We start from the raw sequence: 13,017 nt of genomic DNA, 5'->3' as shown, positions 1-13,017 counted from the left end.
GGTGGAAGCGTTGTGCCCTCACTGTTGTGGCCAACTGGTCGCGGCGTGCCACAGACAGAATTCACGGACGGTGTCCTACTGTCGCAGAAGCGTAACGCGATTGTACGGACGCACCCGCTGGCTACTGACTCGTTCGTGAGTCTGCTTTCTAGCTGCACTACTGAGTATTTAAGGCAGTAGTTTAAAGCGATTTGAAGCATGTTAAAAAAAATTGGGGGGGGGGCGGGGCAGAGCTTTGTGACGTCATTTTTGAGGGGGGGGGGGAGGTCTGACTTTTTGTGACGCCGTGTGACGAGGGGTCCAAAATCGTCCAAAATCGCGTGACGTCATTTATGGACGGCCCCTTATTGTCCTTCCCGTGAAAGTGGTATAACTGTATTATCTACCAACGGTAGGCATTTAGAAACAATACCAAACAAAACAACAAAACACTCCAATGCTGTCCCCATGACCTTCAAGCTCCACAAGTCCACGACCCCTGTGACGCTGCCAAAAGCCGCGGGGCGCTCTGTTTGCGCGGCGCGACCTCGCGTCGTGACTTCGTCTCGTCACAGCCACGGGCGCCTTCTTCACCGCCCTCGATGGATGGCTCTCGGACGACGACGGCGACAACGCCAGAAATTGATCGCGACGAACGAGGAAGGGAAATCTCTCGCTCGGAGGACGCCTTCACAGCCGCCCCGAGACCTCGCCGAGGCACAAATCAGACTGCGGTGATGCTGCAGCCGTTTCTAATGCGAACAACTAAAAATGGCATCTTCACTAGGCAATCCACTTTGAAAGAATCGTTATATATTTAAAACATAACGCGGCAAAATAATTCATGGAAAATATTTTTTTACGATAAAAAATAATTTCTAATCTCCAGCTGCTTTTTGGAGGCGGCGCCCCAAGGCCTCAAGTGGAGGAGCCGCACCTGCCGCGAAGCACGTGGGGGGAGGGGGGGGGCACATGACACAGCCGCGGAATCGCACATAGCGAAGCCCGCGTAGAGCGAGGGAAACACGCGGAGCACGAGGGAGACGAGGCCACGTGTTCGTTTGAACGTGGCGGAGGTCACCCTCGCCAATGTGACTCGCCCTGATGGTGGTGGTGGTGTCACGAGTTCTCTCCCACGCGCACGAATTCTCATTATCGAGGCACAGTAGCTTTGCCTGGCAAACTTCGCAACGATAAACTCCGGCCACGCATCATACTGTAAGAACTAAAAAAATTAATAAAAATTCCAAAGAGATTACCATTTAATGTGCCGTTAGTTGGAAGGCAGAGGTTTTGGCCAAATTAAGCAGCTCAAATGAAAGGAAGCAAATGAGGTAATTGCATTTCCCCGCGCGAGCCTCATTTGTGAGGATGGAGCAGTCGATGTAGCCAGGATAAGAGAAGAAAAAAACCCAAAACCCTCCGCGGAACTCCAGTGTTTTGTTCAAATGGTAAAGGAGGCCTAATTAATTTTTTTGCGTACGCTGATCAGATGCCGGAGAGAGAAAATTCGGTGATTTATAAAAAAAAAAAATGGGGACGACAACGAAACAAAGACAAAGATCCCCCGTATAGCCCGAGCAGACTGTGGGGACAAGTGCTGTTCGGAAGCACCTATGAAGGCCAGAACGGCACACGAGGGGGTGGGTGGTCAGCACCACGCCTAGCCGCTTTCGTCTCCCTAGCGGCGATGATTTTTTTTTACGCACCGCACCAAGTACTCATTTGAGGCTGAGTCGACCTCGGGTCGGCATGTGTTCGTAGCGCAGCGCGCTAACCGCTGCACTGCCGCTCCCCAACGCCGAAGAGCGCGCGCACGCAACATCAACGCCACCGCAACCGCTCGTGTCTTTGAAAAGTCAATCGTTTCGTGGGGTTATTATTTTTTTATGGTCAAGATATCTGGCCGTGCGTGGCAAATGTGGTTGGGAGGGCCTGACTCGCGATCGGTGAGAGGTTGTAAATTCATAGCTCGGATCGATCGCGAGTCGATAACGCGAGCAATAACGGAAGAACGGGAATAAAAGACGTTGGGAAAATGCACGGGAGGTGGTTGAAATGAGGGTGGTGATTGTGGTGGTCAGTCCACCGCGCCACGAAACCCGGTGACCCGAGTTCGAGTCCCCTGATGTCAGTGGCGAGCGATATCTGAACTGTTCCTGGTGAATTCCCGCTCACCATCTTCCACTAATGGTGAAGTATGCATGGTGAAGTATTCATAATAAAGGTTTTTTTGGGGGGGTTAGATTACGTAAGTATATGTCGATGCCCTCCACCACCCGACAGAGCCAGTACGGGATCTGTCACGTAAACAACGTGCGGATTAGGTACTACTTCAGCCCACCGGTGTGTTCGAGAGTAAACCCACAACATTTACAATTTGAGTAGCACGACGTTTCGCAACCAGCATCATCGGGCGGTTTGCCAGAACAGTCAAGCAATCCACCTGCTTCCGGTCTTAGATAGAGCAGCAGGTCGACGTCATCACTGAACCCATTAAAATGGTGAAGTATAGTCAAACAGCCCCTCTCGGTGGCCTGATACAGACACGGTGTGAGAACAATGAATGCACGTTGAACTTCTTTCGCACCGTACGTGGTAGCCAACCGTGCTAATCGGAGTTGCAGGGGGTAGGGCAACAAACTAAACTCACAAAAAATCACTTCTAAGGAAATTCGTTTTTCAATCTAGGCGATTTCAAAGTGCATAGCTCCAGTGGCTTCCCAAGTATCGAGAGGAAGAAGAGCGTTCCAGACGGCCGCAGAAACTCATCTGTAACACGCGCGATGCAGTGGCCGTCTGCTGAACGTTCAGTTCAAACATGACAATTGTAAAGGGATAATCTTACTTGGGGGACTGGTGGCGCTCCCGAATTTTCAAGCTTTTTAAAATAGGACCCGAGGTTTCATTAAAAAACACTCGATGTGCGTGTTAATTTTATTCTTGTAAACATCAACACCGTACCAATATTCGGAGGTGGGAGCGGTTGGCATCGCCCGGATCCATCCCTCCCTCCCTCCATTCCTCTCTCCTTACATCACTCGCCTCCCTCCCTCCATCCCTCCATTCCTCCCGCACTCCCTCCCCTCTCTCCATCCCTCCATTCCTCCCTCCCCTCCATCCCTCCCTCCACTCCCTCCCCTCCCTCCACTCCTTCACCCCCTCCCCTCCCCTCCCTCCCTCCATCCCTCCATTCCTCCCTCCCCTCCCTCCATCCCTCCCTCCACTCCCTCCCCTCCCTCCCTCCCCTCCATCCCTCCCTCAACTCCCTCCCCTCCCTCCCATCGGGCAGCAAGGAGCCCGTGGCGTCAAGTCAAAGCGGAGCGTCAACACGACGCGCTCAAGTCAACGGCTTCAACAGCAGCAGCGGCAGCAGCAGCAACGGCTGCGTGGGCGGAGTCCTCAGTTGTCCCCCCGTGTAAAATAAAGGAGCACAGCAACCAAACGACAGAGTTCTCACGGCGCGGCTATGCATCAGCGCCAGCTCGAAGACCGCGCACCGCGCACGCAATCCACCACCACCACCCACAGCTGCGCCGAGAGACGAAAGGGGCCATTAGAGATATGAACCTGCAGGCAAAGTTGGAGGAGTCATTAAGCTAAGTGCGCCGGAGCTGGCGATGATTAATGATGTCGCACGCCACGCAGACAGATGTTTACGCATTTTTCTCTTTGCCGAGACACGGCCGCGGAGAGGGGACGAGCGCGCGTGGCTTGGCTGGCGGAAGCGCCCAAGCCTCGCTCGTTGTAGAAAGCCTCCTAAGGCTCATTGACCAACATTGAACCCAGCCACGCGAGTTTGATGCCAGGCTACGGCTTACAGGGTCACTCACAACTATCTATTTTAACGGGGTGAACAATGCAAGATCCGACTGTGCCGGCCCCCCCCACCCCTCTCCTCCTTTCTCCCGACCCACTTTTACTGAAATAGCTTGAACCCCTATGCAATAATATGTAGGCTATGATTATATAGGGTGCTTCAAAATAAATGTCAACACTTGTGAGAATTTGCAACAATACCACGAGAAATGTGCCTCCGGGCTCTGGAGACCACCTGGAGAAGATTCCAGACACGCGTTGACAATGATGGCGAACTAGTGGGAGACTTTGACTTTTTGAAGCTATTGACATTACATGTTATTCTGTTACAGTGTAATTCCAAATTTGAAGCTTTCGTGACTGCAAGGATTCATATTCTTGGTTTTTTTCGGTAAAGTCACGTAGGTAAAAAAAAAAAATTAATAAAAGGAAAATAAAATTAAAATTAAATAAAAATCACGACGTTTTCGGAGGCAACACAAGCTTGATACAGCTATCGTGCTGTGACGGTTCCACCTGAAGACGGAAGCTTGTGTTGCCTCCGAAACGTCGTGATTTTAATTTTATTTTAATTTTACTTTTATTAATTTTTATTTTTTACCTACGTGACTTTACCGAAAAAAACCCAAGAATATGTTACAGTGTAGTAATATTCCTTCTTTTTCCATTAAAAACGACAGTTCCATGTAAGTGTTAACATTTTTTTTAAAGCACCCTGTATAGATTATTTTAGGTGCACCGTGTATTGGGGTTTACAGGAAGACATTCTCACAGTTACAGTATTAATTAAAAAAAGAGATGTATAGGTAAATACTACTCACAATTAAGTTACAGTGCATCTTGCTTTCATGTCGGTCCCATCGGTCTAGAATTTCATCAAAGGAGGGTGGATTGCGCTAATGTTCTGCTGCTCTGTTTTACACGAAGGCTTTCGCGACAAATATTATTCATAATAAAGGTTTTTGGGTTGGATCGCGTAAGATCGCGTAAGTAACACATTCCTGCGGAGGGAGCTGTTAGGAACGTTGGGTTGCTCGGTCAATGGCCAAGGTCAACGGCGGCGTGGTGTATTCCGCAAATATGGCCGACTGTGAGGGCGGGCACAAGCCGGCGTGAGTAGGTTAAACGTTGAGTTTTATGAGGGCACCACGGGGTGACCAGCCCCTCCCCACCCAGCCCCACCCCTCCCCCACCCAGCCCCACCCCTCCCCCACCCAGCCCCTCCCCATTCAGACCCTCCCCACTCTCCCCACCCAGCCCCTCCCCACCCTCCCCTCACCAACCAGCCCCACCCCTCCCATTTTTGGATGCACGACGGACGGACGGACGGACACAATAATCCCCTGTGGGCTGGTGTAACCAGGAGGTTCCTACCAGTATAAATGCGTCGTAACCCTCCACCACACGACACGGCCAATCAGTAAGGGATTTGTCACGCAAACAACGCGCCAATTAGTGACTGCTTCAGCCCACCGGTGTGTTGGAGAGTTCTGCTGCTCTATTAATACGATCGCCAATATGCGTTGAGCGGGTTTGGTCCATGGTAGACTGCAGGTAATTTTAAATGAATAAAAACAATTTTGAATAATTTTTCAGATTTTTTTTTTTACTTGTTGATCTGTCGATTCGGACCCCGCCACCCTCCCCCCCATGTGGCCGTCTGGGACCCGATGTGATACTGCCACATACCCCCACCCCCCCTCGCTGCATCCTGCACGGCTAGCATCAGGAGCGAGCAATATCTGCACCGAGTCCATGGGGAAACCTTCCCGTTCCACCAATCCAGCAGTGGAGTGGTGAAAGGAATATCTGCAATTGACAATGGGCTGAACATGATTACTTTCATTAATTCGTAGCATTCCCTCTTTGAGGACTAATTAAGCGACGCAGCTTTCCAACACGTGACCTAACGCGGCGGAGTTGTTCTCAACATCGGAAGCGTGACCGGGATCGGTCACAAAGCGTTTCGGGAGAACGAGAGAAAAAAAATTAACCCGTAAAAACAAAGTTTTTCACTATAAAACCTTTATATGCGTGTTCAATGGGCCACAACCCAGCCCACATTGGTCTTTGAAACGGGCGGCTAGAGTCCTCTTGTCCTCTGGCTTGAGATGGCTGCCACCTATGGGTCAGATGATTGCCTGCCACCATTAAGCAATTGGTAATTAAATAAAAAAAATCTTAAAAAGTGTAACATTTTGGAAATTATTTTTTTTACGAAAATAAATTGTCATGCACAACGAGTCTGTGTGCAAAATGTCAGCTCGATTGGATCACGGGAAGTGGGTTAAATAACGACCGAAAGATTTGCACGGTCGTAAGCACGCAAGCAAGCAAGCAAGTGAACTTAATATAAAGGATTTAAAAAGGGAACGGCTGAAACGATGCGGGGCTTTCGATAATTTCGATAATTTCCTGCATCCAATTGAGATTGAGACATCGGCAGAATCGCTCTCCTCCCAGTGAGGTGGGTAATGCCCCTCCCCCCTCACCGTTGTATTATCTCTGTCGACGTTCTACGCAAGCAGCAACGGACGACGCAATCGTCTTCATCGGCGGCCCTGAGCCAGTCATGGAAATTCCACATTAGCATGGCGGAGGCCTGGTTTAACGAGAGGATAGCCCCCACTGTTTTAATTCCCACGAAGCGGGACACTTTTTGAAAACGCGTTATTACTTCCCCCACCCTACATTTTATTCAATTTGTGTAAATCGACACCGTGCCATAAGACGAAGAATCCATTGGCAACTCTCACCGAGCAGCGCATAACCCACGTGTTGGAGAGCGACCCCCGGAGGTTGATGTCACAGAACTACTTCTCAGATTCCGCCACGTGGCCTTCTTATCCGCGCTTGGGGTGCTCCACTTTCCCGCGCGCTCTTCTGTAGACCTACGCTTCTCATGGCAACCAAAAGATACATTTTTTCAGAGCTGGAAATTCTGCCAAATTAATTGAGACACCGCTCTGGACATGATGATTTATTTTGAGAATTCACTGCGCCACTACTCTCCCATATTGGAACCCTTCAATCCAGCGGTGGGATTGACATTTAGCTGGCAAAATGTTTTAAATTAACGTTAAATGAATGGTTTAGTGATAAGTGTCGAGTCTGGGCATCAAATACTCTTTAGATGACATTGGCAAAACGTGCAAAAATGCTGGCTGGTAAGCAAAAACCTCCACTCGACTGGCTGTCAAAAATCATATTATTGATTGAATTCCATGAAGGAACAAAAATCTATCAATGTTATTCGTCGCAAAGGAATGCAATTTTTTAGATTGCATTGCCTGTTATTGTTATTATTCGAGAAAATGTTGTTGTTGAGTGTTGTTATTTAATCATTACGTTTTGTTTCATCCGTAGCAGCACATGACATCTTTATAAAAACAATTTACCATGAAATAAAAGTAGAGAAAGCGAATTAACAAGTCACAACAACAATAACAAAATAAAACCAATAAACTGGTACAATTCACTGTGAAAAGAAGAAAAACAATCTTATCAAATGTAACTATGGGAAATTGGGAAATATATTCAGGATAAATTGCCCTACAAATTTGAGCACAGTCTAACTGGGGGGGGGGGGGGGGGGGGGGGTTGAATAATACATTAGGTGCACGGGGGAATATAGGAAGAGGCATTATATTTTTACGACAGCTTAAACGACAAATGAAATAAACCACAATCGCGTTGAGATTATTTACAGTGAACCGAACGTCTACGTGCATGGAACGCTGGCGCAGTGGTTAACGATTCGTTATTCAGCGTCGACCCGAGTTCCACTCCTCTCCACGGCTAACATCAGTGGTGATGGGTGATATCCAATGAAGCAATCCTTGCCTATCCCTCCAACCCCCCACACCCAATCCAGCCACCTTCACCAACCCGCACTGACCAGCGTGGTGAAGTATGGTCAAACAACTACCCAAGACCAGCAGTAGATACAACAACAACAACAAAAATCCGCACACTGCTCTGCATCGCATTGCGTTATCAGAGCGGGCACGCTCCCACATCCCACACCTGCCCCCCCCTCCCCCCCATGGTTGTTCGGCGCAAATTTTCCAAACTCCGCACGTTCACCAATTAGGGCCATCGGTCAGCCGAGGCGCTGGAGGACCCAAGGCTAACGCTGCATTGACTGCCGCATCCGTTTACAATTCATCACCCAATCTCCATGCCAGCCCTGCCCTCCCACAAGGCCCCCCCCCCCCCGCTCCCCCCCCGCCCCTACACCCCCTCGCCCCCCCCCCCCGCCGCCCCCCCAGCCCCCAACCTCGCTCGTTTGCTTCATGCGTGGGGAGCCACATGGTCCGGGCTTTTTTTCTCTTTCTGAAGTCAGTTCAGTGCGCGGCTGTTGTTGATGTTGTCGTTGTTGTTGTCGTCGTTATTGTTCTTGTCGTCCCTTTCTCGGCAGATCAGCTCCTGTGCCAGGGCGCTGCAATCAGACTACCAACACGCATGCGATGCAATTCTGGCTGTCCGCCTGATGAGGCTGGTTGCAATTCGCCGGCGAAACGTCACAAGTGCTCGCATTGTATTAGTCGTGGGTTTACTCTGCAACACACCGTGCGTGTGCTGAACTAGTAACGAAATTTTTTTCGATTTAAAGCTTTCGTGACTGCAGGGATTCATCTCCTTGGTTCTTTCGGTAAAGTCACGTAGAAGGGAAATAATAAAATAATAAAAATAAAACAATAAAATAATTCTCATGACGTTTCGGCCACAACGCTGTCTTTCCGACAGACCTGTTCTTTTTAACACGTAGGCTGTTCTTCACCTGAGGACGGCTGCTTGCGTTGTGGCCGAAACGTCGTGAGAATGATTTTATGATGTTTTATTTTTATTATTATTATTTTTTTATTATTTCCCTTCTACGTGACTTTACCGAAAGAACCAAGAAGATAGTAACGAATTGCCACGTTTTGTTTCCGTCACAAACCTTACTACTTGGCTGTGTCGGGTGGCGGCGGCTGTAACGACACATTTATATTGACTCCGTCTCTTCTTCTGCTTCGAGAGGTTCACGACCCCCTTACTCGAGAGCAGCGGTCCCAACCTTTTTGACACCAGGGACCGGTTTCGTGGAAGACAATTTTTTTCACGGACCGGGGTGTGGGGGGGGGGTGGGAGTTCAACATTGAGTCTTTCCCCCTTTTCAAAGAAGCGACGTTTGTTTTTTACTCATTTCGGCTACTAGGGGTTAGCAGCTTGTGGGCTTACCACAACTGTGACTGACACAAATGCGCAGTGCGGGAAAAAGGCGCGGACGGAAGTGATAAATAAAATAATGGAGGCGGACCACGTGCGGACTCACCGCTCACTCCTCCTGCTGCCGTGCGACCCGGTTTCTACACTTTAGCCCACCACGCACGACCCTGCCCATCTACATCGGTGAACCCAATGTGTTACTGCTGTCTCAACAGAGGCGGGTGGATTTAAGAACATTGCCTTTTTGGCACGCGGGGAGATCGGTGAGGCGATCTCCCGTATCGCAAGTCCAGCGTGTGAAGAATTACGCCGCGGTGGATAATGGATTTGGCTGTCCGCCTGATGAGGCTGGTTGTAATTACCGGCCACACGTCACAAGTACTCCCATTTTGCAAATGTCGTGGGTTTACTCTCCAACATATTTTTGGGTTTTTTCGGTGAAAAAAATGTAAACTTAAAATTAATAAAAATAAAATTAAAATAAAAGAAAAATAATAATAAGAAAACTTTTATTAATTAAAATGTTTTATCTACGTGACTTTACCGAAAAAACCCAACAATATGAATCCTTGCAGTCACGAAAGCTTCAAATCTAGAATTTACTCTCCAACACACCGTGTGTGTGTGCGCTGAAGTAGTAACTCATCGACACGTTTTGTTCACGTGACAAACCTCACTAAGTGGCCGTGTCGGGTGGTCTGAAACAAAAAAAAACCCTCTTATGGATAATATTTGTTGCGAAAGCCCTACTACGTGTTCAACTGGCTAATTGATTTATTTTAAAAAAACCGAGGCAGCCTGGCGCACATGCTTCAGGGCACGTCTCCCGTTTCTCCAGGACATTTCCGTGGTTACGATGAGAATTCTGCACAGGTTGTCGGTGCCTTTGGTTTGCGAGATGTTCAAAGTGTAGGTGATCGATTCGAGCTGTAAGAGTTACAAAAAATATTCTTATTTGTCACTGTGTTTTTTGTTATCGCTACCATTACATCTCGCGAAAAATGTCACCGAGGATTCCTAACAATTTGTCGGTGGGTCTGGTGATTTATTCAATCCTGAATAATTAATTTTGGCTACTTCCGAGTCGTACATTATTCTATGAATCCTAAATACGCCTTGCTCTGGACTCATTACATCTCGGGCATTTGCTTTGAATCCTTCAGCCGAGGGTGAAATCGTGCACACATTCCGGTGCGTAACTTCGTGGCACCGTGTTTAAAACGCTTACGACTGTCTCTGCTTTTTTCTGTTTTGCAACGCGGTTTCGCCAAGCGGCATAGCAAAAACGGGCTCTGAACTGGGGCCCCCGGTTGCAAGGAATTTAAACGGGGGCCGTTGTCAAATTTCCCTCCAACTTTTTTAGGTTTTTTCGGTAAAGTCACGTAGGTAAAAAATGTAAAATTAAAAATTTATAAAAGTAAAATAAAAATAAAATAAAAATAAAAATCACGACGTTTCGGAGGCAACACAAGCTTCCGTGTTCCACCTTAATTTTTTTATTTTTTAACCTACGTGACTTTACCGAAAAAAACCTAAGAATATGAATCCTTGCAGTCACGAAAGCTTCAAATCTAGAATTTTCCTCCAACCTCTGGAATTGCCACCACCGTCTCTGGGCAGCAGAAGGTGAGCACCGATGCCTCAATGCTGGAGGGAGGGTCGATGGTGGCTTTTCTGCACGTTGCTGCCTGTGATCCAGCACTGCGGAGGGCAGCAGTGATGGTCGGTGGCAGGTGAGAATGTTACAGTGCAAAAAAAAATAACGACACAAAAAGCACGAAAAATTATAGCCACGGTAGAGAGAAATCAGTTCTAAAAAATATATATCTACGAAGGCAGCCGAGCAAAAAATGTAGACTCCCCTTGTTTCCCCTTCGCACGCGTGGACTTTTGCAGGTGTTTCACTTTCCTAATTGGGCGATACCACATTCATATATAGCAGAGGTCGCAACCGGGTACCCGATACCCGTACCCTACCCGATACCCGTACCCTACCCGATACCCGTACCCTACCTGATACCCGGCTACCCGTACCCGGCCGGGTACGGGTATGGGTACCCGTTTGCGACCCTGGTGCGGCCGGGTATGGGTACGGGTAGGCCGTGAGTCACTGGTGAGTAACTGTTTGTCACTCATTTCCCAACGTCTTGTCTCTTCTCACAATTCAAGTTCCTAGAATCAACCCACCCGCGCCTGCAACATGGCTTCATCCCAGAGGTCGCAATCAGGTACCCGATACGGCCGGGTACGGGTAGCCGTTTGCGACCCTGGTGCGGCTGGGTACGGGTAGGGGTAAGGAATCAAAACTCGTTTGCGACCTCTGATATAAAGAGGGGGCCACAGAGCTTGGACAAATGTTGATGTTGGCACACCACGTGGCCGCCTTCCCGCATGCCTCGCTGATGTCGTCATCGTCGTTGTTATATTGTTATCAAGGGTCATCATTTGAGCAGAAAATCACTTCGACTTTTTGAACTTAAAACGCGGTTGCTGTGGAAACCCCGCTGTTTAAGGAGATGCTTGCAAAGGGTAACACAACGGGAGGCAACAGAGAAAAAAAAGAATAAAACTACCGTGCAATGTGCCGCTCTGCAGAACAACGTGCACGCGCGGTTTTTATTTTTCAATTTTTTTTCCCACCGCACGTCAAAATCAGGTGCCGGCAGAAAAAACAAATCTCTCGAACAAAACGAGAGGGCTATTGGGTAGTTCAGGGGGTTCATAATGGCCGTGGCGTTGGGGCAATGAGCCAACACGCCTCGAAGGGATCCTGGGGTCGAATGAGGGCGGCCACCCGCGATTAAACCGCCTTCTCAGACGACATTTTCCTCCCCTGATTTCTCTTTGGAGCCGCGAGACTTATTTACCCGCGAAAAACCACACGTGAGTCCAACAAAGACCTCTCTTCTTTTTTTCTGCAGGAGGATCCTGCATTTTTGGGGGGGAGGATATTTTGGCCAACGATAATGAAATTGCAATGGGAGTTATTTTTTTTTGTTACCTACGGGACGAAAATCGGAGAATCCCGAGGAAACGCCTGCAGAATCATCAGGACATTTATTTATACTGATAAGCTCTAAAGCTATGTTTTAAATCCTTTATATTAAGTTCACTTGCTTGCTTGCTTAGGACCGTGCAAATCTTTCGGTCGTTTTTTAACCCACTTCCCGTGATCCAATCGAGCTGACATTTTGCACAGACTCGTTGTGCGTGACAATTAATGTTCGTAAAAAATTTTTTCCTAAATTTTACACTTTTTAGGACAAAAATATTATATTTAATTACCAATTGCTTAATGCTGCCATGCAATCATCTGACCCATAGGTGGCAGCCATCTCAATCCAGAGGACGAGAGGACTCTAGCCGCCACGCATATAAAGGATTTATAGTGAAAAACTTTGTTTTTACGGGTTATACTTGTTTACACATGTCCAGTCGGGGTGTGTAAGAACGTACCAACAACAAACAGTACAAAAAACACGACAATAGTGCAAAATACACGAAAGATAAACAAATCACCCAAACGTACAAATAAAACGAAACCATCGCCATCCTACCCAGGCAAAGCCCACTGAGGTATTAGCGTATTTGTTTTTTAATCAGAAGCGACCTATCCACCACAAATGATAGCTCAACAAAGAAGCCCCTAGTTAGGACACAGACGGAGAGAAACACGCAAAGTTCGCACACGCAGAAAGGCGCCACGAGACGGGGAATCTTGGGTCTCTGTGTGAGTCTATAGGTCTCTGTATGAGTCTATGGGTCTCTGTGTGAGTCTATGGGTCTCTGTGTGAGTCTATGGGTCTCTGTGTGAGTCTATAGGTCTCTGTATGAGTCTATGGGTCTCTGTGTGAGTCTATGGGTCTCTGTGTGAGTCTATAGGTCTCTGTATGAGTCTATGGGTCTCTGTGTGAGTCTATAGGTCTCTGTATGAGTCTATGGGTCTCTGTATGAGTCTATGGGTCTCTGTGTGAGTCTATAGGTCTCTGTGTGAGTCTATGGGTC

The sequence above is a fragment of the Lethenteron reissneri genome, chromosome 50 (assembly GCF_015708825.2).
Source record: "Lethenteron reissneri isolate LAM-NWPU_2019-01 chromosome 50, ASM1570882v1, whole genome shotgun sequence".
NCBI lineage: Eukaryota > Metazoa > Chordata > Hyperoartia > Petromyzontiformes > Petromyzontidae > Lethenteron > Lethenteron reissneri.
This window is presented reverse-complemented; position numbering follows the sequence as displayed.